The sequence below is a fragment of the Tamandua tetradactyla genome, chromosome 5 (genome assembly GCF_023851605.1).
Source record: "Tamandua tetradactyla isolate mTamTet1 chromosome 5, mTamTet1.pri, whole genome shotgun sequence".
NCBI classification, from domain to species: Eukaryota; Metazoa; Chordata; class Mammalia; order Pilosa; family Myrmecophagidae; genus Tamandua; species Tamandua tetradactyla.
Window position 1 is genome coordinate 138,502,880 of NC_135331.1, and position 25,101 is coordinate 138,527,980.

At 36.0% G+C, this 25,101-nt stretch overlaps 1 protein-coding gene across 2 annotated transcripts in view; it reads right to left on the reverse strand.

The window, feature by feature from the left end:
• The window catches only part of LOC143684902 (uncharacterized), a 68,630-nt gene that overhangs the window by 37,543 nt on the left and 5,986 nt on the right, over positions 1 to 25,101 (reverse strand). Inside the window, exon 2 of one of the 2 annotated variants that reach the window (XR_013176259.1) lies at positions 5,589 to 7,262. The exons of the other annotated variant lie outside the window; for it this stretch is intronic. The gene's annotated coding sequence lies outside the window, so the exon portion shown is untranslated. Of the gene's footprint in view, positions 1 to 5,588; positions 7,263 to 25,101 lie in introns of those variants that run through there. 2 annotated transcript variants of the gene reach the window in all.

The following is a 25,101-nucleotide window of genomic DNA, read 5'->3' on the forward strand; positions in this document are numbered from 1 at the left end:
GAATGAAAAGTAAAGGAAAGCTTTATAGTTTTATACACAGTTAGCAGAATCCATTGAAGGATATTCTCACATATGAATATAAATGCAAAAATAATAAAACATATTAACACAATATGGTAAAATAAAACAATTTAAAAAATCCTATTATATATTTATTTTCTAAATGCAAAGATGATTTAATATTATGGCATTTTAAAATATAAATATGATTAACATGTAATTTAATTATATTATTCCTGTTGCTTAGCATTATTTTACATTTAATTGTCAGTGCATTTAAAGGAGAGCTTTTAAATAAGAAGTATGAATATTGGAAAGATGGAGATAAAACTATCACCCTTTGCGTATGCAATGATTCTTTCATCTTCTTGGAAAACCCAATAAAGCAACATAGAAATATTTATTACAACTAATCAAAGTTAAAAATTTAATACATTTTCCCATACTCGAATGATAATCAGATTGGAAACATAAGCATGAAAAATGATCAGTTCATTTTTAAAAAATTTATCAGTTATTTAATTAGGTTCTTCTTAACCTTGCCACTCGCATCAGCTTTCTTAGCTTTTGGCTTCTTCTCCATAGTAGCCGGCTTCTCAGTTTTTCACCTGCCATCTTGCTAGACAGGAAAGATATCAGTTCACTTTTACACCCCAAAATAAAATAATACAGGAATGAATTTAGCAAGAAATATACAGTACTTCTTTACTGAAATACTGAGTGGAAATTTTCCATATTGGAAAAAAGTTAATCACCTCCAAATAAATCAAAACATTTTGCTAATTGCAATAAAAGTCTCCTTATCCTCCAATGTGGCTTCTTGATACTTGATAGTGGACTTAATTTGTAGATTATAAATTGCGTTACAAAACCAAAATAAAATATAATGATATTAGGGCAGAAATAGAAAAGGAGACCAATGAAACAGAAGAATAAACTCAGAAACATAACCAAATAAACATATTTGGTATATGATAAAGGCAGCATTTTAAATCAGTGGAAAAAGGAGAAATGTTCTATTAATGGTTTTAGGACCACTGACAAACTTTGGAAAGCAATAAGGTTGTTTTTTACCTCACCTATTTTCTTTCTTTGAAATAAATTCCAGATGGCATAAAGATGCATTAAAAAACAAACACACAAAGCCAGTAGCAAATCATTACATAATCTGCACATGGAGAAAGCCTTTCTAAGTATGATATTCACTGTGAAAACCATTAAGGAGAGAAAAAAGTGTAGATTTTCCTAACAGCTAGAAATGTGTGTAAGTCCAAAAGCATTTTTAAAAAGATTAAAAGGCGAACCACAAACTTTGAATGTATTTCAGCATATGTGACAATAATAATTTCATTATTATATACGTGTATGTATGTATGTATGTATATACACATAATTATTTTAAATGATTAGAAAAAAACAAAAATTCTAGTAGAAAAGTAGAGGAAAAACATAAATAGGAAATTTACAAAGAAAGAAATACAAATATTCAGCAGAAATGCAATCATTATAATTAATCAAAATGCAAGTTAAAAATAAGATATCAAATTTGACTTTCAAATTGACAAAAATATGTTATCAAGAGGTTAGTGAAATGGGCCTACTCATATAATTTTGCTGGGAATGATTGGAAATTTGTGTGACTTTTCTTAAGAATAAAATATGTACTAAAAGCATTTAAAAACTGCATACTTTTTTAAAAATAGTTTTATTGTCAATCCTTAACAAACAAACATACAAAAATTCTTGACATACAAACATTCTATACATGGTTACAATCAGTGGCTCACAATATTGTCACATAGTTGTATATTCATCACCATGATCATTTTTTTGAACATGCACAACTCTCCAGCAAAAGAAAGAAAAAAGAAAAAAGAAAAACACATACATATCATACCCCTTACCCCTCCCTTTCATTGACCACTAGTATTTCAAACTACTTAATTTGCTTTAACCTTTGTTCCCCCTATTATTTATTTTATTTTTTTGCATGGGTAGGCACCGGGAATTGAACCCAGTTCTCCAGCATTGCAGGTGGGAATTCTGCCCCTGAGCCACTGTTGCACCACCCTGTTCCCCCCATTATTTATTTTTTAACTCAACTGTCCGTACCCTTGACAAAAGGAGCATCAGACACATGGTTTTCACAATCACACAGCATACTGTGACATACAGTTTTAAATGATATTTCTTTCTGCCATACTTGACTATTAAAAGAACTAAACAGTCTTAGCATGGGGATACTATTCTAGCATGCTGAGAGGAAAATAATCCATGTATGTCTGGAATTTAAGATCACCTAGAAAGTTTGTGGAAGACCTTCCAGCAATTTTGTAGGGAAAAGCCAGGGTCAGAAAACTATGTCATAGTCCAGCTATCTAGCATTAAAAACTGCATAGCTCTTGACCCAGCAATTTTTTAAAATTATTTATTAATTAAAAAAAATTAACTACAAACTAAAACATTAAAATGTGATCATTCCGTTCTACATATATAATCAGTAATTCACAATATCGTCACTTAGTTGCATATTCATCATTTCTTAGAACGTTTGCATCAATTCAGGAAAAGAAATAAAAGGACAACAGAAAAAAAAATAAAACAAAAACAGAAAAAAAAGAGTATAAACATCATACACCTTACCCCTTGCCATCATTGATCACTAGCATTTCAAACTAAATTTATTTTAACATTTTTCCCCCTATTATTTATTTTTATTCCATATGTTCTACTCATCTGTTGATAAGGTAGATAAAAGGAGCATCAGACACAAGGTTTTCACAATCATACACATTGTGAAAGCTATATGATTATTCAATCATCATCAAGAAATCTGGCTACTGGAACACAGTTCTACATTTTCAGACAGTTCCCTCCAACCTCTCCATTACATCTTGAATAACAAGGTGATATATATTTACTGCATAAGAATAACCTCCAGGATAACCTCTCGACTCTGTTTGGAATCTCTCAGCCATTGACACTTTGTCTCATTTCACTCTTCCCCCTTTTGGTCAAGAAGGTTTTCTCAATCCCTTGATGCTAAGTCTCAGCTCATTCTAGGATTCTGTCCACGTTGCCAGGAAGGTCCACACTCCTGGGAGTCATGTCCCACGTAGACAGGGAGAGGGTGGTGAGTTTGCTTGTTGTATTGGCTGGAGAGAGAGGCCCCATCTGAGCAACAAAAGAGGCTCTCTTGGGGGTGACTCTTAGGCCTAAATTTTAAGTAGATTTGACCTATCCTTTGTGAGGTTAAGTTTCATATGAACAAACCCAAGACTGGGGTCTCAGCCTATAGCTTTGGTTGTCCACACTACTTGTGAGAATATCAAGAATTCAACTTGGGGAAGTTGAATTTCTCCCTGTTCTCACCATTCCCTGAAGGGGACTTTGCAAATACTTTTCTACTCACTGATCAAATCACTCTAGGATTCATCGGGGCATCACTCTGGACAAACCAACAAAATCTGATGTCCTACCCAAGATTCCAAGTACTTATGGTATTCAATCAAGCTATCTACATAAGTTATATTAGGAAATTGACCCAGCAATTTTAATTCTAGGAATTTATCCTAAATAGTTGAAAAAACTCACAAATAATGCTCATACACTGATGTTTACAATGGTTGAGAATTATAAATTTATCAAAATCCCACCTTTAAACATGCATTTGCCATAGGACCCAGCAATCACACTGTTAGGGGTTTGTAAATAATGTAAGTAAAATAAAAATTTACGTTCATGCTAAAACCTGTACACGAATATTTATAGCAGCTTTTCATTTGTAATGGCCAAGAACTGGAAACAACCCCAATTCCCTCCACTTATGAATAGATGAACAAACTGTGACATATCCATTCAGTAAAATAGTATTCAACAATAGTATTTTATCAAAGGGATTAAATTAAAAGGTATTAGCTATTTATACATGTAACAATTTGGATGACTCTAAGGGAATTAATGAGTGATAAAAGCCAATCCCAAAGGTTACTAAGTATTTGATTCTATTTATATAAGATTCTTGGAATGACCAAAGTGTAAAGATGGAGAACAGATCAGTGGTGCCAGAGGTAGAGTTGGGGGAAAAGTGTGACTGCTAAGGCATAACCCAAGGGAGTTTGCTTTGTGGTGTTGGAACATTTCTACGTCATGATTGTGGATAGTTATGTACATCCATATCAGAAATAACACTTCATAGAACTGTACACAAACAGAAATGAGTGCTTGAAAAAACTGGTGAAATCCTAACAATGTTACAGTTCAGTTCATGGTATCAAGCCAATGTCAGTTTCCTGGTGTTGATAATAAGTACTATGACTATGTAAAATGTTATTGGGGAAAGCCAAATGAAGGCTGCATGATAACTCTCAACTATTTTTGCAAACTCTTGTAACTCTAAAATTATTTTGAAGTAGAGGCCAAAAGAAAATCCTACCTCACCTTCAAGACCCTTTGCAAACGTCCTCACTTAACTTGAAGCTTCTTTTCCTCCACCAGATCCATTTTCTCATTCTAATTCTGAGTTGACCTCTCTCTCTCCTACCCTTTAAAACACTTCAATCCCCTTGGAAGGCATATCATATTTTGTTATTTTAGTGTACTTTTGTCTCATTAGCCTTCTAAAATTTAATATTGTTGAGGGCAGAGACAAAAGCATTTATATTTTAGTATCTCTATATATTTACAATTTACATTGAGTATAAAAAATCTCCAGCAGTTTACAGTCAATAATTTTTGTTAAATTAATTCCATTTAATTAAAAGTTTTAAAATTCACCACTTGTTTTAGAAAAGTAGAGGGGTTAAAATATTTGCTCCACCGTTTCCAATTTGTTTGACTTTGATGAATGTCCTTAACTACTCTGAGACCATAAAGTGAAGATAAAAGTGATAAAAGTATTGAAATATTTATAAAACACTTAGCATGCTGTAAGATTCTCAATAAAAATATTCATTGGATTAAACTGAAATTACTAAGATTCATTTTTGATATGGAAGAAGAAAAGAAGTGAGATATTCCAGATGAGGCTCACACAAAATCTCTCTGGATTCTTTAACTATTGATATCATAAACAGGTTTGTTATATAAATTAAATTTGGGTTAGGGATACAGGCATGTTTTTGCTATAACAATTCCAAATATCAAAAGAAGAAAATCAAGTGATGTTTCTAAAATTATGTGCTTCAATTTCATGGACTTTTTTTTCATGCATAAAATATAAAATGATCCAGATAGAAGCATTCTGTTATATACAGTCTATTTAAGAGGTTTTTTTAGAAGCCAAGTAAGTAAAGTTCCCCAATGCTTCCCAAATTTATTCATGTATTTGGGAAGGTGTGAAAGTTCCATGCTACAACAAAGGACTGTCATCTTTCGCATACTTAATTTGGAAATTATCCCTCATACTTTAACTTTGATGATTAAAAGGAGAAACAAAAATACTCTCTTATTTATACTTAAAATGAAAAACTAATTTTTCTCCCATAAATGAAAAAAGTCAATTTTATATAATATTTTATATATCCATATATAAACTTTATTAAGGTTGATGATTTGAATGTTTTATTTTTTTTATTGTGAACTATAACATATACGTAGAAAAGTGATAGATTTCGAAGTACATTTTAACACATAGTTCTAAAGCAAACTTCAAGACTTGGTATGAGTTACAGTTCCACAATTTCAGGTATTACCTTCTAGCTGCTCTAATACATGGGAGATGAAGCAGAAATAGCAATATAATGACTCATAGCCATACTCATTTCTTAAATCCTATCTTCTTTGTTACAACTCCTCCCTCTCATTTGATCTTTCTTTCAACCTTTAGGGATAGTTGGGCAACGACCATACCAAGTTCTTCATATTGAGAAGGGGTGTCAACATTATGGGGTAGGGGTATGCAACTGGTTCATGTTCACGGAGATACTGGTTCTTCTCGGTTTCAGGGCTTATCTGGCATAGAAACAATCGGGACATTTTAGGTTTCTGAAAAATAAACTCAGTAAAACCATTATAGAGTCTCAGATAGAGCTCTCAGTCTTTAGGATTTTTAGAATATTGCTGGTTGGGACTTGGCATACCATGGCAATTTGCAATATTGATCTGAAGCTTGCATTAGAGTAACCTCTAGAATAGCCTCTTGAGTCTATTTGAAATCTCTTTGCCACTGAAACCTTATTTTGTTACATTTCTTTTCCCCTTTTTGGTCACAAAGACTCACCCTGGGAGTCATGTCCCACATTGTCAGGGACATACACCCCTGGAAGTCATGTCCCACACAGGGGGAGGATAATGAGTTAGATTACGGAGTTGAACAACAAAAGAAGTTCTCTGGAAGTAACTCTTAGGTATAATTATAGGTAGGCATTCATTACAGAAATGACTTTCATAAGGGCAAGCCTTGAGATCGAGGACTTGCCTATTAACTTGGGAGTCCCTAATGCTAGAGAGAGTATCAGGAATTTCCTGGGTTGGGAAGTTTAATTGTTCCATGTTTTTTCCCTCAGTCTTCAAGGGACTTTGCAAATACTTTTTTATCATCTGTTCAATTTGCCCAGGAATGTATCAGGGTATTTGCATTAGCTATACAGAATTGTAAGATCTCATTCCTTATTCTGGACTCCATGTGTTGTTGCTTTGATGGACTGGCCAGATATTTTAAGTTAGATTGTGTGATATAGAAAATCTAAATTTTGGACAAAATAAATATCTCTTCCTTTGGTCTCACACAGAAGGTGAAGTTTTAGAATACAAATACTTTACCCTGTATTCTAATGTACCTTAGTCATAACCAGATTAGCTTTATTTGTATCTCTTATTGACAGCTGATCTCACTTTACGCTTCTCTAACAGTTACTGTATGAAATACTACTGACTCTCAGAACCACAGAACTGCAACTCTGAGTCCCAGTTATCACACAGTTACCCAAAGTTCCAGGGAAATACCAGATTATACTCATTGAGCATGGCATCTCAGAATTTAGAAATAGCACTTAAAACTAAGGAATAAATGTGACTGCTGTAAAGCTTACAATCTAGGCCCTAATTTTCTTATAAGTATTTTCTAAATGAGACTAAAATTATTTGTCCTTTTGTTTCTGGCATATTTTGGTCAACATAAGGTCCTCAGGGTTCATTTACCTCATTGCATGCCTCATGACTTCATTTGTTTCTGTAGCAGCACAATCTTCCATCATCTATATATACCAGTTAGCCCTTCTGCTCCTCAGTGTATGTCCCCTTCAGCCACCGCCATCCATTGGCTATCATGAAAAATACCAGCATAAACATCAGTGTGCAAATGTCTGTTCGAGTCCCTGCTTTCAAGTCTTCTGAGAATATTCCTAGTAATGAGATTATCTAATCATATGGCAACCCTATATCTAGCCTCCTGTGAATCTACTACATTACTCTCTGGAGGGAATGTGCCATTCTGCGACCCTACCAACATTGAATAGGTATACCTGTCTCTTCGCATTTTCTCTAGCACTTGAATCTTTCTGTTTGTTTGATTATTTGTTTATTGGTTTTGAGTCTGCAGATTTTGTTGCTATATTCACGTAGTACATATTCTATCTAAAATATACAATGTCTCACAGTATCCTCACTTAGGTGAACAATCATCATCACTCTTAATTTTAGACAATTTTCATTACTCCAAAGAGAAAAACAACAGATAAACACACCCACATGAAAGAGAACCAAAACTTTCTTTAATGAAATTTATTTTTAATGAATTCTTATAAGTCCTGCCAGTGTTTCACATTTTATTGATCTTCTATAAGCATTTAAAGTAACGAATCAAACTCATTTGTCTTTTTCTGCTTGAAATTAAGTATATAAAGTGACATGAGTATTTTTACTTACCCCAATAAAAGCCAAATGTCAACTGTCTTGTTTTTATCAAAACATTCTGTTTTTCATCTTTTATTTTGTTTTTCCCAAGAATTTGCTGTATCTCAACCTCCTGTCTGCTTCAACCGCAATATTCCTTGATTTTTTTTTTTCATATATAGTTTTATGAGGGAAATTTTGCCTCCTAATCTGGAAAACACTCCCAAGGTGAGACAATCATAATAACGGTCTTAAACTATCTTTCTGAGCTGTTCTGGCATTTAAAAAGAAGCTTTGAAGCTATAATAGCCAAATTTTGGAGAGAAAAGCAGTTAGAAGTTTTCATTTTATCTACTAGCAAAAGAAATGATGGTAAAATTTGAAAAATTATAACTTGTCATGATAAGTCACTTGTCAGATCAAATGATTCTATTACATATAAGAATCCAGTAATAACATTATGAGTGAGGAACAGTAATAACATTATAGGAAACTAGACCTTCTAAAACAATAAAATGCACTTTTTAATCCTGTTTTACAGATGTTCTTCACCCAAGCACCGACTTTAGATTGTTAAGCATGTCTGTAGCCAAATCTGACAAAAAGGTTTTCATAAGAGCACATGTAAACCCACAAGCAGCATCTCCCATAATTTGCTCCTCATTTCGTTCAACATTCTATGGCAAGCGAATGGCAATGAGTTGTAATTTTATTTTATTTTGTTCCTTACTTAAAGTTTGAGTAAATGAAGTTCAGTTACTGTTTGCAAGTTGCTGGAAGGACCAAATCCAACCATGTTTAAAGACTAGACCAGGAGTAGAAAGATTAAGCAGTTCTCCTTGCTCTATCTTCCTTTCATGCTGCCTGCTGGGCTCTTTTTAAAGAAAATCACAGAGTGAGGAGTGGAAATTAACATCTGGATTCTTCCATTTATCATCCTGGAGGTCTTTACTTGTTTTCTGATTCTGTGCTCTGTTGGACAGCAGGAAAAGAACTCTGGAAACAACTGCCTTAGTGTCAGTTGGCCCATGATTTGCCTTGGTTTTGCTAACTGATATAAAATGCCGCTTGGATGCAGCAGTACAGAGTGAATGCCTAGATAGGAAATTGAAAATCCTACCTTATGGGTCTTATTAATGTCAGCCAAGGAGTAAAACAAGGACAATTGATTCTGGACTGACAATGATTTTACTTATCCATATGTTACTCAAAGCAGGCTTACTTTTCCATTATCCCATTATTGGCAGGGCAGGCTGATTGTTCATTCATTCATTCAAAACACTTACATAATGTTGCTGAAGCATTAAATATTAAGTTTATGTGCATTAGTATTTCTTACAATCCTCTTTATAAAATAGTGAAAATGTGTGTCAGGGGGAGGGAACACTGACAAAAATATGTGTGCTGGATATTCCCTAATGCAGATATACTTTCTCCCTTTCTCCACTCACTCTCTTGCCAGGGCAGCTGACATCTCTGGACTCTACAGAAACAGATTTCTTTGTGTTGATATCTGACTGAGTTTGGCCAGTGACAAGCAGCAGCAGGAGATTGGCAGATAAGAGCAGAGAGAAATTGAGGTAATTGTTTCTGTAGCTTTCTCCCGACCAGACTTGTATTGGCAATAGCTGTGCCCTCTACCTATAAAGCTCCTGTTCAGAGACCCCTGTCTGATGACTATAGCTCTCTCCAATTTCCCTAACCATTTCCTCCCGTCACCCTTCAGGCTGGGTGCCAATGGCTCCCACATGCTTATCATCCCTTATTGGTGCGTCATTCGCTATCCACACAGTTGTAAATGATTCCTTCGCTAACTTCTGTCAGTTTTGCCAGTTTAGGGTATCATCTGCTCCTATCGGGACCCTGACTGATACAGTATGGAAATGATTCTAAATATTCTAATACACCTATATAACAGAATATTATGAAATCACTTAACATAGCGTTTACAAATAACAGCAAATGCCATGAGAAAATGCCCAGACTTGGGGAAAAAAAAGGATATACAATAATACCAAGAGAGCGATTTCAAGGTGGGGGTGGGGGGGAAGAGTGAAAGTGTTTTTGGGTATAAGCAAAAATTTAAAAAACATTTTGAAGGAGATAAACTGAGATATTAATTAAATGCTTGTTTAACTGATGGTTTTTAGAGGTGTTTTAAACTTTTTATTTATACTTTATTTTCCAAATTATGGCCTTATATTAATTTATGGTTAAATTAAAAAATAAGAAATATGCATATATCTGTAAGTATATATATATATAATTTATATATATTTTTTCATCTAACACTAGAATTATAGGTAAAGGATAAACCATGCCATCTTGTTTAAAATCATGCCTTTCCTAAGAAAATTGTCTCTATTATCTTATAATGCCATATGGTTTCTAAGCACAGAACTTTTTGAGATAGCTGGGTTAAAGGATATTAAGTCAAAATTTTAAAGAAGAAAGAGATAGTATAGAATCCCATAAAACTGGAATCTTTCATACTTTAAATAGAAAGTAACTCTTACAAAAATAAAATAATAATGATCATAACAATAAAAATGAATCCTATTATTTCTATATCACTTACACATACAATGGTCTAATTTCTTTTCCTAATAACCTAGGGAGGGCTTTGTATCCCTCCCAGGGAAGAGTTTACCACTATGAAACTCAGAATCCACTTACATATGTCAGTTTTTACAGCTGACTAAATATGATTAATAAAGTTAAAGACTAAGAATAAGCAGGACTTGTTCAAAAAAGTCTTCAGCATTTAAAGAGGAACATTCTGAGAGCAATGTTGCAACTGTTTCATAGCCTAATCCCATTTTGTTAAGAAGGGAGAATACATTTATTGTGCATGTTTAAAAAAGTTAGTTATCTAGTAAGTAACCAGAAAAAGTGGGGATCAGAAAAGAAATGAGAAAGTAAGAGAACAAAAGATAAAGCAAAAACTAATTGTCATGACCTAATTAATATAAGTTGATTCCTTTGATGGTTTTAAATATTAGATAAACAGTGATCCACATGCCAACAAGAAGAGATTTTTTCCCCTTATTTTTGTTTTGTTTTGATTTTTTCTCATTTTTTTGTTTTATTTTTTTAAATACCAAAAAACCAAACAAATGTAAACATTCTTATTTTTGATCATTCCATTCTATATATATAATCAGTAATTCACAATATCATTGCATAGCTGCAAGTTCATCATCATGATCATTTCTTGGAACATTTGCATCTATTCAGAAAAAGAAATAAAACAAAAACAGAAAAAAAAATTATACATACCATACCCCTTACCCCTCCCTTTCATTGATCACTAGCATTTCAATCTACTAAATTTATTTTAACGTTTGTTCCCCCTATTATTTACTTTTATTCCATATGTTCTACTTGTCTGTTGACAAGGTAGATAAAAGAAGCATCAGACACAAAGTTTTCACAATCATACAGTCATATTGTGAAGCTATATCATTATATAATCATCTTCAAGAAACATGGCTACTGGAACACAGCTCTACATTTTCAGGTAGTTCCCTCCAGCCTTTCCATTACATCTTGAATAACAAGGTGATATCTACTTAATGTGTAAGAATAACCTCCGGGATAACCTCTTGACTCTGTTCAGAATGTCTCAGCCATTGACACTTTCTCTCATTTCACTCTTCCCCCTTTTGGTCGAGAAGGTTTTCTCAATCCCTTGATGCTGAGTTTCAGCTCATTCTAGGATTTCTGTCCCACGTTGCCAGGAAGGTCCACACCCCTGGGAGTCTTGTCCCACATAGACAGGGGGAGGGTGGTGAGTTTGCTTGTTGTGTCGGCTGGAGAGAGAGGCCACATCTGAGCAACAAAAGAGGTTCTCCTGGGGATAACTCCTAGTCCTAATTTTAAGTAGGCTTGATCTATCCTTTGTGGGGTTAAGTTTCATATGAAAAAACCCCAAGACTGGGGGCTCAGCCTATAGCTTTGGTTGTCCACACTGCTTGTGAGAATATCAAGAATTCAACTTGGGGAAGTTGAATTTTACCCCATCCTCACCATTCCCCGAAGGGGACTTTACAAATACTTTTTTACTCACTGTTCAAATCACTCTGGGATTTATTGGGGCATCACTCTGGACAAACCAACAAAATCTCATGTCCTACTCGAGGTTCCATGTACTTATGGTATTCAATCAAGCTGTCTACATAAGTTATATTAGGAAATGCACTAGTCAAAACATAAATTTTGTACCGAATATTGTTTTGATTTTTTAGGTAAATTTATCGTGAATTATGATGAGATAGAATACTCTGCCCAGGGCTGCTAATAAGGGCAGTATAGAAACAGAATAACTGACAATTTCGCCAGCTCAATGGTTGCATTCACTGTTCTATCTCTGGATCAGATCATTAAATTTTGCTTCAATAAAATAAATATATGTTCTTTGTAAAAAGCAAAAGGAAGGAAACATTTGCATTAAGTAAAAATCCCCATTTCTCTTTATCAATTCCACTTTTCTGGTGTAACCACTACTAATAAATAGTTTGATGGACACTATTCAACATGCTTTTTATGAGGCCATCTGTTTGTGTGTATGTGTTTAAGAAAGTTTCTTTTTAACACAAATCAGTTCCATGCTATTCATATTGTTCTGTAATCCAGTTTTCAAAATTTAATAACAAATGATAGACATCTTTGCTTATCAGAACATATGAGTCTATGTCATTTTCACTGCCCCACTAAACTTATTTACAGGGATGCCTTGGAGATATCATGAGTTTAGTTCCATAATACTGAAATAAAGCAAATATTGCAATAAAGCAAGCCACACAAATTGTTTTGGTTTCCAAGTGCATATAAAAATTCTGTTTATACTATACTATAGCCTATTAAGTGCGCAATAGAATTATTCCTAAAAATGTACATACCTTAAATACAATTAAAATATGACAATGAGACATGAAGTGAGCACACACTGTTGGAAAACTGGTGCTAACAGACTTGCCACAAACCTTCAATCTTCAAAAACACATTTGCAAAGTGCTCTAAGTGAACAGCAATAAAATGAGGTATGCCTATATCTATTCATTGTTTTCACTGCCATCTATTCAGGGGATACATAAGGGAAAAGCACCTCATCACAGACGTTACCATTATGCCCCAGTTTTTCCCTCCTTCCTCTACTTTCTTGCCTGTGCTTCCTCCCTTTCTTGCATATCATGCTCCAGACCAACTGGAAAGTTCAAATGCATGACATAAATAATCTTGTACAGCATGCATTTTCTGAGCATGAACAATGCAATGTTTAAGCTAACTCTGTAAGAGTCCCATGTTACTCTGTTTGACCCTGAGGCAGGCTGAATTGTGTACCCCAGAAAACAACCAACCAAACAACAACAACATGTTCTTAATCCATTCCTGGACTGTGAACCCATTATAAATAAAACTTTTTTTTTCTTTTCTTTTTTTTTTTTTCACATGGGCAGGCACCAGGAATCGAACCCGGGTCCTCTGGCATGGCGGGCAAGCATTTTTGCCTGCTGAGCCACCGTGGCCCACCCATAAATAAAACTTTTTAAGATGTTATTTTTAGTTAAACTGTGGTCCAGGTAAATGAGGCTTTATGAAGAGAAAGAGAAAAAGGCACATGAAGGAGTAGAAACTGAAAGTCAATTGAACACAGAAGAGAAAGGAGAGGACATCATCAGGTAATGAGAAGGTCAAGGAATCCCAAGGATTAAAGGCCAGCCAGAATATTATCAACCCCAGGAGGTAGCAAGCTTTTTAGGCTCTGAAACATGGGCTAATAAGTTCCTTTTGTTAAACCAATCCATTGTATGGAAATTACTTTAGCAACAGGGAAATCAAGATGGAACTTCACAAATATGAAGCATTCTGAGGGCTAAACCACTTGCTAACATTGTCTCACATTGTCTCCTCATTCATTTTTCTCCTTACAACTATCTCTCATCACAATCACAGGGCTAAAAGAAATAGGCTTAGTCCCCAATCTTGGGGTTTGTTCATATGAAACTTAAGCCTGCAAAGGATAGGTCAAGCCTACTTAAAATTATGCCTAAGAGTTACCACAAGAGAACCTCTTTTGTTGCTCAGATGTGGCCTCTGTCTCCAGCCAACACAACAGCAAACTCCCCCTCTCTACATGGAACAATTCCCAGGAGTGTGGTCCTTCCTGGCAATGTGGGACAGAAATCCTAGAATGAGATGGGACTCAGCATCAAGGGATTGAGGAAACCTTCTTGACCAAAAAGGGGAAGAGTGAAATGAGACAAAATAAAGTGTCATGGCTGAGAGATTCCAAACAGAGTGGAGAGGTTATCCTGGGGGTTATTCTTACACATTAAATATATATCACCTTTTCAGTTAAGGCGTAAAAGAGAGGCTGGAGGAAACTGTCTGGAAACTGCCTTGTCAACCCATCTGCTCCTTTTATCTACCTTTTGACAGATGAGTAGAACATATGGAATAAAAATAAATAATAGAGGGAACAAATGTTAAAATAAATTTAGTTTGAAATGCTAGTGATCAATGAAAGGGAGGAGTAAGGGGCATGGTATGTATGAATTTTTGTCTGTTTTCTTTTTATTTCTTTTTCTGAATTGATGTAAATGTTCTAAGAAATGATCATGATGATGACTATGAAATTATGTGATGATATTGTGAATTACTGATTATATTTGTAGAATGGAATGATCATATGTTACGAATATTTGCATTTGTCTGTTGTTGTATTTTTTTAAAAAAATAAATAAAAAAACAAAGAAACAAAGGAATATAACCCCGTCTATGCCTTTATTTTAGCCCAGTAAGACCAATGACTTCCAATAATAAATAATAATAAATAAAAAAAAAATCACAGGGCTACAGCAAATTCTTTAGTTAGAACCCTTAACCATCAAAAAGGTTTTGGAATTCTGTACCTCTCTCCCATTATGCAAGTAAAATAAAAGCAAAAATCAACTATCAAATAAATACTGCAGTATTTTTTTCTGGGCTTTGTGAAGTTTGTGGTACTTTTTTGCTTTTTAAAAGTGTGTACTTTATTTTTATTTATTTTCTAATTTTAAATAAATATCTACTTTTATATCTAATCATATATTTGTAATTTTGTGTTCTTTTCTTTAAAGAAGGCCCTGTAATTGCCTAGGCATTAAGCTTCATGAAACATGGATATGTCTCTGAATGTTTTTTAAATTCCTTACACATAGTTTATAAATACTTCTGCATACATTTGCTATTTAATAAAAATAATAAAATTTCAAAAAAAGAAAATAAGAAGATTTTCTGCTTAGAACTGTTGATCCTGCTCTGCTGCTCTGTTCCAGTTTCAGTTCAAGGTTCATGTTTTCCTCACTTACTATTTTAATACTTAATTCCAACCTAGTACATTGAATTATGTACCCCAACAAAAGACATGTTCTTAATCTTAATTCATGTTCCTGTGGATGTGAATTCATGTGTAAATAGGACTTTTTGAAGACCTTATGTTTAATTAAAATGTTTCCCAGATGAATCAGGGTGGGCCTTAATCCATTTGAGTCCTTTCTAAACAGAAGAAATTCAGACACAGAAAAACACAAGATGAGTCAGAAGTCAGTGAAAATTGGAAGAGCAGACATAAGGAGAGAGATCACCATGTGTGCCAGTGTGAAACTGTTGTGTACCCCAGAGAAGACAAGTTCTTGAATCCTGATTTCATATTGCAGGGTGGTACCTTTTGATTAGGTGGTTTCCATAGAGATGCATCTCCACCCATTCAAGGTGGGTCTTAATCCATTTACTGGAGTCTTTTAAGAGGGAACCACTTTGAAAAAAGCTGAGAGCTGAATAGATGGAGATGTTTGGTGATGCAGAAAGAAAATGACCCCCGGGAAGCTACTGAAACCAGAAGCCAAAGGACAGCAGACACCAGCCACATGCCTTCTCAGATCGGCCTTTCTTGAGCCAAGATTTCTTTATCTGAATGCCTTAGTTTGGACATTTTTATGGCCTTGGAACTGGAACCTTGTAACTTAATACATTCCCTTTAAAAAACAACCCATTTCTGGTATATTGCATTTCCAACAGCATTAGCAAACTAAAACACCATGTGATATGAGGCAGAGATGCAAGCCAAGGAATTCCAAAGATTGTGGTAAGCTAGCACCAGAATGTTATAGACTGTGGGGGAGAAAGCCTGGTCCTGCTGATACCTTGATTTTAGAGTTCTAGCTTCTGAAACTATGAGCTATTAAGTGCTTGTTGTTTAATTCAACCCATTGAATGGTATTTGTCATAGCAGCCTGACAAATTAAAACACCCAGTATCTGTTTTTATAATTTATTTCTCCCTCTCATCCCTCACCCATCATTCCACCACACCCTCAAAAGTACAGTCAATTTCATCTCATTCCCTGGGCATTCGGGTATATCGCATATCCAGCAGCATTGACAAACTAATACACTGTGTGTTCTGTGCAGATCACATTCACTAATTTGGCTTCCAATCACAGCAGCGATTCTCTCAGGTTATTTGCCCAAACATATAAACCAATCCTGCTTACTAACCATTAATACATAATCTCATCTGATTTTGTAAAACAATATAACTATAATAACCCCATTTTACAGATGAAAAGTCTGAGGCTCAGAGAAGTCAAATAATTTGGTCAAGTTTACAAAGGTCACAAGTGATAGAGGTAGAATTTGAACTCTGATATACCTGTCTACAAAGCTTTTTTGGTTTCCATCCTATAACAATATTATTTCATGTCTTCTGTCTTCTTTAATCAAGATGTTTCCATATTCTTTCTTTCAATTTTAATTGGGAAGATACTTTATAATGTACTGGTGGAAATGTAATAGAAAAGAAAAAAATTCCTAAGCATCTTTTTTTACTATTCATGGTTCTGGGAAGTACTATCCTCAGCAAAAAAGTATACAATATTCTGGCACTAAAAGTCAATTAAAATGAACTTTCTCAAAATAAAGTGTCACTGGTTAAGAGAGTTCAAACAGAGTCGAGAGGTTAACCTGGAGTTTATTCTCACGCATTATATAGATAGCCCCTTTTTTAGTTTATGGTGTATTGGAGTGGCTGAATGGAAGTACCTGAAACTATAGAGCTGTATTCCAGTAGCCTTGATTCTTGAAGATGATTGTATAATGACATAGCTTTTACAATGTGTCTGTGTGATTCTGAAAACCTGTGTCTGAGCTCCTTTTATCTGGGGCATGAACAGATGAGTAAAAAATATGGATAAAAATAAACAAATAATAGGGGAAACAAAGGTTAAAATAAATTGGGTAGATAGAAATACAAGTGGTTAATGAGAGGGAGGGGTAAGGGATATGGTATGTATGAGATTTTTCTTTTTTCTTTTCTATCTCTTTCTGGAGTAATGCAAATGTTCAAAAAATGATCATGGTGATGAATACACAACTATGTGATGATATTGTGAGTCATTGATTGTATGCCACATATGGAACGTTTGTATATTAAAAACGTTTGTATGTTTCTTAACTTTTATTAATAAAAATATTTTTTAAAAAAAAGAAAGAAAAAAGAACTTTCTCAACAGCTATCATCCACATAGCTATGGTCCAAGCTGAATTCTGCTTTAACCATGAAAATATATGTTCCTCCTCCTGTTAATGAAGCTCCAGAGGCTCCCTTTACCCTTGTTTCATTCGCTGGTTTCTGGCTGGCATTGATCCATGCCTGCACTCCCAGAGTCAGGTCATTCTCAAACTAAAACATTCTTCTATTTCATATTTTGTCTGCTTTCAGGGAGGAAGGAGACTCAGCAAAAAGGAAACAGATATGGGCTGTGTAAATATAGAGCATATTGTAGGGCTGAGAATGAAGTAATTTTAGAGGAAGTTAGGAATCCTGCAAAGTAACAGCAATTGCAAAGTTTAAGCACAATTACATGTAACTTTTGTCCACAATATAAAAAAGAAAGATACAGTGAGCAAGACACAAGGGAAAACCCTCAAAAACAGATATAAATGTGCAAACAGAGATGAGAAAAACAGCTTGTAAGGGGTTAATACTGCTGCTCCTTTGGGAGGCAAGCACAGGGTACTTTAATTTCTCTTACTTCTCCACTTGACTAAGTTGTTTTCAAGATACATTCTATTACTAGCAATGTTTTCTCTAATCCAGTGCTTCTCAAACATGAATGTGCGTGAAAAATCACCTGGGTACTTGTTAGAATATAAGTTCTGATCCAGTAGCTCTGGGATAGGACTGAAAAACTGAATTTCTCATAAGTTTTCAGGGGATGCACATGGGCTATACAGAACCTCAATTTGAATAGCAAGATTCTTATCCAAAGACAGTCCAATTGTGTGTGTGTGTGTGTGGGGGGGGTTGAGGGGTAAGAAGGCCTCGTAGCCATAAAATGAGGTAAAAAAGAATATTTTCTCATTCTGCATTAAAAATTAGCTATTTTCTTTACTTTGGACTATGTGCAATAACATTCTATCACAGCATAATTTCAAAAATCTTTTGCACTTGCTTTTTAATAAAATGTGTTTTTTTAAATAATTTTTTATTAATTAAAAAGAAATCATAAGAAACAAACACAAACATCTGTAATATATGCTCATTCCGTTCTACATATATAATCAGTAACTCACAATATCATCACATAATTGCATGTTCATCATCATGATCATTTCTTAGAACATTTGCATCAATTCAGAAAAAGAAATAAAAAGACAATAGAAAAATAAAACAAAAACAGAAAAAGAAAAAAAATTTACATACCATACCCCTTACCCCTCCCTTTCATTGATCACTAGCATTTCAAACTGAATTTATTTTAACATTTGTTCCCCTATTATTTATTTTTATTCCATATGTTCTACTCGTCTATTGACAAGGTAGATAAAAGGAGCATCAGACACAAGGTTTACACAATCACACAGTCACATTGTGAAAGCTGTATCATTATACAATCATCTTCAAGAAACATGGTTACTGGAACACAGCTCTACATTTTCAGGCAGTTCCCTCCAGTCTCTCCATTACATCTTGACTAACAAGGTGATACCTATTTAATGCATAAGAATAACCTCCAAGATAACCTCTCGACTCTGTTTGGAATCTCTCCAGCCATTGACACTTTATTTTGTCTCATTTCAGTCTTCCCCCTTTTGGTCGAGAAGGTTTTCTCAATCCCTTGATGCTGAGTCTCAGCTCATTCCAGGATGTCTGTTCCACATTGCCAGGAAGGTCCACACCCCTGGGAGTCATGTCCCAGGTAGACAGGGGGAGAGTGGTGAGTTTGCTTGTTGTATTGGCTGGAGACAGAGGCTGCATCTGAGCAACAAAAGAGGTTCTCCTGGGGGTGACTCTTAGGCTTGACCTATCTTTTGTTGGGTTAAGTTTCATGTGAATAGACCCCAAGACTGGGGGCTCACCCTATAGCTTTGGTTGTCCACACTGCTTGTGAGAATATCAATAATTCAACTTGGGGAGGTTGAATTTTCCCCCATTCTCACCATTCCCTGAAGGGGACTTTGCAAACACTTTTCCACTCACTGATCAAATCACTCTGGGATTCATCAGGGCATCACTCTGGACAAACCAATAAAATCTAATGTCCTACCCAAGGTTCCATGTACTTATGTTGTTCAACCAACTATCTACATAGGTTATATTAGGAGATGCACTAGTCAAAATATAAACTTTGTACCAAATGATTTAGTCTCACACACAAGATGAAATTTTAAAATATGAATTACCATCTATTTTCAGAACCCTGCAGTAATGACATTCCTTTGTTCTTCTCATGCAAAAACATTTTTAAATTTGTACATTTAGTCATTATCATTATACACTCTAGGCAGTCCTAGACTATACCATTTCAATCTTTATTGTCTGTCTTTCTTTGTGATTTCATTTATGCCCCCAGCCCTCCTCCCTCTATCATTCTCACATTCAGCTTCATTCAGTGTTTTAACATAATTGCATTACAGTTAGGTAGTGTTGTGCTGTCCATTTATGAGTTTTTATATTCAGTCCTGTTGCACAATCTGTATTCCTTCAGCTCCAGTTATCTAATATCTTACCCTATTTCTATGTTCTGATGGTCTCTGTTACCAACAAAATATTCCAAGTTTATTCATTAATGTCAGTTCATATCAGTGAGACCATACAGTATTTGTCCTTTTGTTTTTGGCTAATCACACTCAGCATAATGTCCTTAAGATCCATCCATATTGTTACATACTTCATAACTTTATTCTGTCTTACAGCTGCATAATATTCCATTGTATGTATATGTGTAGGAGATAGGATTAACATAAGACCTGTGGAACTACTTGGGAGTAGATGGCATTAGGGTGGTGGCGGCAGTAGGCTGCTTTATGTTATCTGATTTATGTAAGACAGTTTAGGAGGAAGAGAATGTTTGTTTACCCCAAATGGTTATTTTAAGTACGAAGGAAGAACACTGAAAGATAAGAACTTTATTCCCTCAGGAAATGCATGCATGCCTATTGTCATCCTGTGGTATATAACCAGGATCTGGTTAAGAATAAAATTGTCTGAAGTCTGTCTGAAGTAAACTCAAGCTTCAGACCCCCTGAGCCTGTCTGTGTCTTTCTTTCTCTCCTTCTTCCTTTCTTTCTTTCTCATCATTCCTTAATATCCTTCGAGCTCCGTTTCTACAGGAAGCAACATATATGCCACAATTTGCTTAGCCACCCATCCATTGATGGACATTTTGGCTGTTTCTATCTCTTGGTAATTGTAAATAATGCTGCTATAAACATTGGTGTGCAAATGTCCATTTGTGTCCTTGCTTTCATATCCTGTGAGTAAACAGCATATAGATAGGTCTTGTTTTTTAATCCATTCTGCCAGTCTTTATCTTTTGATTCGGGAGTTTAATCCATTAACAATTAGTGTTATTACTGCATGGGTGGTACTTTCTTCTACTATTTTGCCTTCTGGATTTTATACGTCATATCTAATTTTCCTTCTTTTTAGCTTTACTCATCGTCTTCCTTTCTACACTCTTCTCCACTCCTCTCTCTTCTGTCTTTCTGTATCTGTCTCTAGTTCTCCCTTTAGTATTTCTTACAGAGCTGGTCTCTTGGTCACAAATTCTCTCAGTGATTTTTTTGTCTGAAAATGTTTTAATTTCTCCCTCATTTTTGAAGGGCAGTTTTGCTGGATGTAGAATTCTTGGTTGGCAGTTTTTCTCTTTTAGTAGTTTAAATATATCATCCCACTATCTTCTTGCCTCCATGGTTTCTGCTGAGAGATCTGTGCATAGTCTTATTGGGCTTCCCTTGTATGTGATGGATTGCTTTTCTCTTGCTGCTTCAGGATTCTCTCTTTCTCTTTGACCTCTGACATTCTGATTAGTAAATGTCTTGGAGTACATCTATTTGGATCTATTCTCTTTGGGGTGCCCTGTACTTCTTGGATCTGTAATTTTAAGTCTTTCATAAGAGTTGGGAAATTTTCAGTGATAATTTCCCCCATTAGTTTTTCTCTTCCTTTTCCCTTCTCTTCTCCTTCTGGGACACCCACAATACGTATATTTGTGCGCTTCATATCGTCTTTCAGTTCCCTGAGTCCCTGCTCATATGTTTCCATTTTTTCCCCCTATATTTTCTTTTTCTTGCCGGATTTCAGATATTCCATCCTCCAGTTCAGAAATTCTATGTTCTGTCTCTCGAAATCTACCATTGTAGGTTTCCATTGTTTTTTTCATCTCTTCTACTGTGCCTTTCATTCCCATAAGTTCTGTGATTTGTTTATTCAGACTTTCGATTTCTTCTTTTTGTTCATTCCTTGCCTTCTTTATATCCTCCCTCAATTCATTGATTTGGTTTTTGATGAGGTTTTCCATGTCTGTTCGTATATTCTGAATTAAATGTTTCAGCCCCTCTATCTCATTTGAATTGTTGATTTGTTCCTTTGACTGGGCCATATCTTCAATTTTCCTAGTGTGATTTATTATTTTTTGCTGGTGTCTAGGCATTTAATTACCTTATTAGTTTATTCTGGAGATTGCTTGCACTTCTTTTACCTAGGGTTTTCTTGCTGGATGAATTTGTTGTCTATCTGTTCTTTGACATTCAGTTCAGCTTTATCTGGACCTCTAGCTTAAGTTTTGTTTAACAGAGGAAAATTTTTCAGTTCTTGTTTTCTTGTTTCTTGCCGTGCTTGTATGGTGCCTTCCCCACCCCCCTGTCCCCCCCACTCTTAGGAGGGTCTCCTTAGGTATTATAGACCACAGCCAGATTTTCCCAGACCAAACTGGCCTTCTATCAGAGGAAAGAGTCACTTGTGTCAGTTTTCTCTGAGAGTGAGACACAGCAGATTGAAAGACTTTCCTGTGAAGTCTCTGAACTCTGTTTTCCTTATCCTGCCCAGTATGTGGTGCTTGTCTGCCTGCAGGTCCCACCAGTATAAGATGATGCGGTACCTTTAACTTTGGCTGGGGGCGTGGTGGAGACAGAGGAGAGGTTGTAGGCTGGTTTTAATGGCTTCAAATTACCAAGCCCTGGTGTCTGAATTCCTTGAGAGAGGGATTCCACCTGAGTTGGGCTTCACCCCTCCCCTGGGGAAGGCACAGGTTCCAGACAAGCCCTCAAATGAGTTTGTTTCTGCCTATACCTGGGGCAGGTGCAGCCTGAGAAGTCCTGCCACTGTATCCAAAAGCAGTCAAGCCTTTTTAGAAACACAGCCACAAAAACCTCTGTTTCCTTCTTTTTTTTTTTTTTTTTTTTTCCTTTTTCTGTCAGCCCTGCCCCCTTGTTGCTGGGGCAAAAATGAGTGACCTCTGGTTTGACCAGGTTCAGCTGAGCTGGGGGCCTGTTTTTAGTAGTCAGAATTTATTAATTAATTCCACAATTGGCGTTTGGTTGTGCTCAGCCCCTGCTGCTGGTAAAGTCTCTTTCCTTTCTCCTCTGGGAAGCAGCCTGTGGGGGAGGGGCACTTGGGGAACTCACGGTTCTTGGGGGGTTCTCAGCCAGTCCAGCTGGTTCAGACTGGGGTACTCTGTGTCCAGTCACTGATGTGATCCCAGGAACTGTTTCTGTACTGTGTCTGTTTATTTAGTAGTTGTTCTGGAGGATGAACTAAAATATGCACATTGTTAAGCCGCCATCTTGGCCTGGAAGCTAAAATGTGTTTTTTAATTGTGAAATATAACATATATACAAAAAAAAGCAATGAAATTCTAAGTACGTTTTAATAAGTAGTTATAGAACAGATTTTAAAGTTTGGTATGGAGTTACAGTTCCACAATTTTTTTTTTTAACATGGGCAGGCACCGGGAATCGAACCCAGGCCCTCCGGCATCACAAGCAAGCATTTCTACCTGCTGAGCCACCGTGGCCTGCCCTGGTCCACAATTTTTCATTTTTACTTCTAGCTGCTCTAAAGTACCAGAGACAAAAAGAAATACCAATACAATGATACAGCGATCATACTCATTTGTTAAACCCAACCTACTCTGTATAACTCCATCAACAGCTTTGATCTTTCTCCCACTCTTTAAGGGTATTTGAGCTATGCCCATTTCTAAGTTTATCATGTTGGAAGGGGCTGTCAATGATATGGGATAGGATAGAACTAGCTGATGTTCTGGAAAGGCTGGCCTCTCTGCATTTCAGGACTTATCTGGCCCAGGGACCCATCTGGAGTTTGTTGGTTTATGGAGAGTTTTCCTACTGCGTGGAATCTTTGTAGAATCTTATATAAAGCCCTAGGTATTCTTTAGGATTGGCAGGAATGGTTTTGAATCGGATTTGGCAAGTTATGATAGGTAACAATGTCTAACTGAAGCTTGCATAAGAGTGACCTCCAGAGTAGCTTCTCAACTCTATTTACACTCTCTCAGCCACTGATACCTTATTTGTTACAATTAATTTTCCCCTTTTGGTCAGGATGGCATTGTTGATCCCATGGTCAGCCTCATCCCTTGGAATCATCTCCCACACTGCCAGGGAGACTTTCATCCCTGGATGTCATGCCCCATATAGGGGGGAGGGCAATGATTTCACTTGCAGAGTTGGGCTTAAAGAGAGTGAGGCCACATCTGAGCAATCAAAGAGGTCCTCTGGAGGTGACTCTTAGGCATACCTGTAAATAGACTAAGCTTCTCTACTACATACATAAGCTTCACAAGAGCAAACCTCAGGATCAAAGGCCTGGCCCATTGATTTGGGTGTCCTCAATGTTCAACACAGCATCTGAGGCTTACCCAGTGGTAAAATTTAATAGTTCCATAATTTTTCTCCCATCCCTCAAGGGACTTCGCCAATATATGCTTGCTTTCTAAAGTAAACAATATTTATGTAAGGGCTCAGGGCCTGGGCCCCACCCCCTCCTCCATTTTAAGAGCAAGTCTCTTCACTGCCTGTATGACGAGGGACAGACATTAAAGGTCAAGAAATTTAGCTACCCCCTGCCCCCAATAATAAAAACTACATTGGAATGAAATCTTGCAAGACTATTAAACCTTGTAAGACTTTCCCTGGGTACACTCTTTTTTTTATTCTCCTGGCTTTGGGTGCAGTACAAACTTTCATCTCCCAACTAGCCACCATTGGGGAAGATTTTACTTCTATCTGTAAGCCCCTAATTAAACTAATGGGTAATCTTCTGTTTATCATGTTCTTTGATCTCAGGATTATGCTGGGCTGGAACAGTTAGCGAGTTGGCCAGGAGACCAAAGAGCCACTGGCCATAGAGAGCATGCATCCAGGGAAGGGGACTCTTCAGGGGTAATGCACCCTGCTTCCCTGGTGTCACCCACTTGTCTGAATGCACTATGGTCTCTTGGCCATTGTGTGCAGTGCTGCCAGCTATGGCAGGCTCACTCAAAGAAGACAAAGAAATCCATAAATTTGTGGTGGCTGTTACAGCAGACTGTTTCAGAAAGACATAGAAATCATCAGATTTGAAGGATGCATTAATGAGACACATTGTAGATAAGAGTTTAGAAATATGAGCATGCTGATATGCTAGAGGATGAGAGCACATCTTGACTTCCTTTGACTGTGATCCATAGGCTTGGGTTCCCATAGATTATTTCATAACGAAAAGGAGAAAAAAGAAGAAATTTGGGAGGCAAAGCATGGATTGATGCCACTTTTATATGCAGCATTTCCAAAGGTGCCTCTTTACTACAAGGAATTAATATTCAATTCTTTATTTAGTATTTCCTTAAATAGGGCCAGTCAACCTGTTTTAGCCCTCACCTGGGAAGAAGAACAAAAAGTATTTTCATCGTGTTCCCACAAGGCTATTCACATAGCCTGA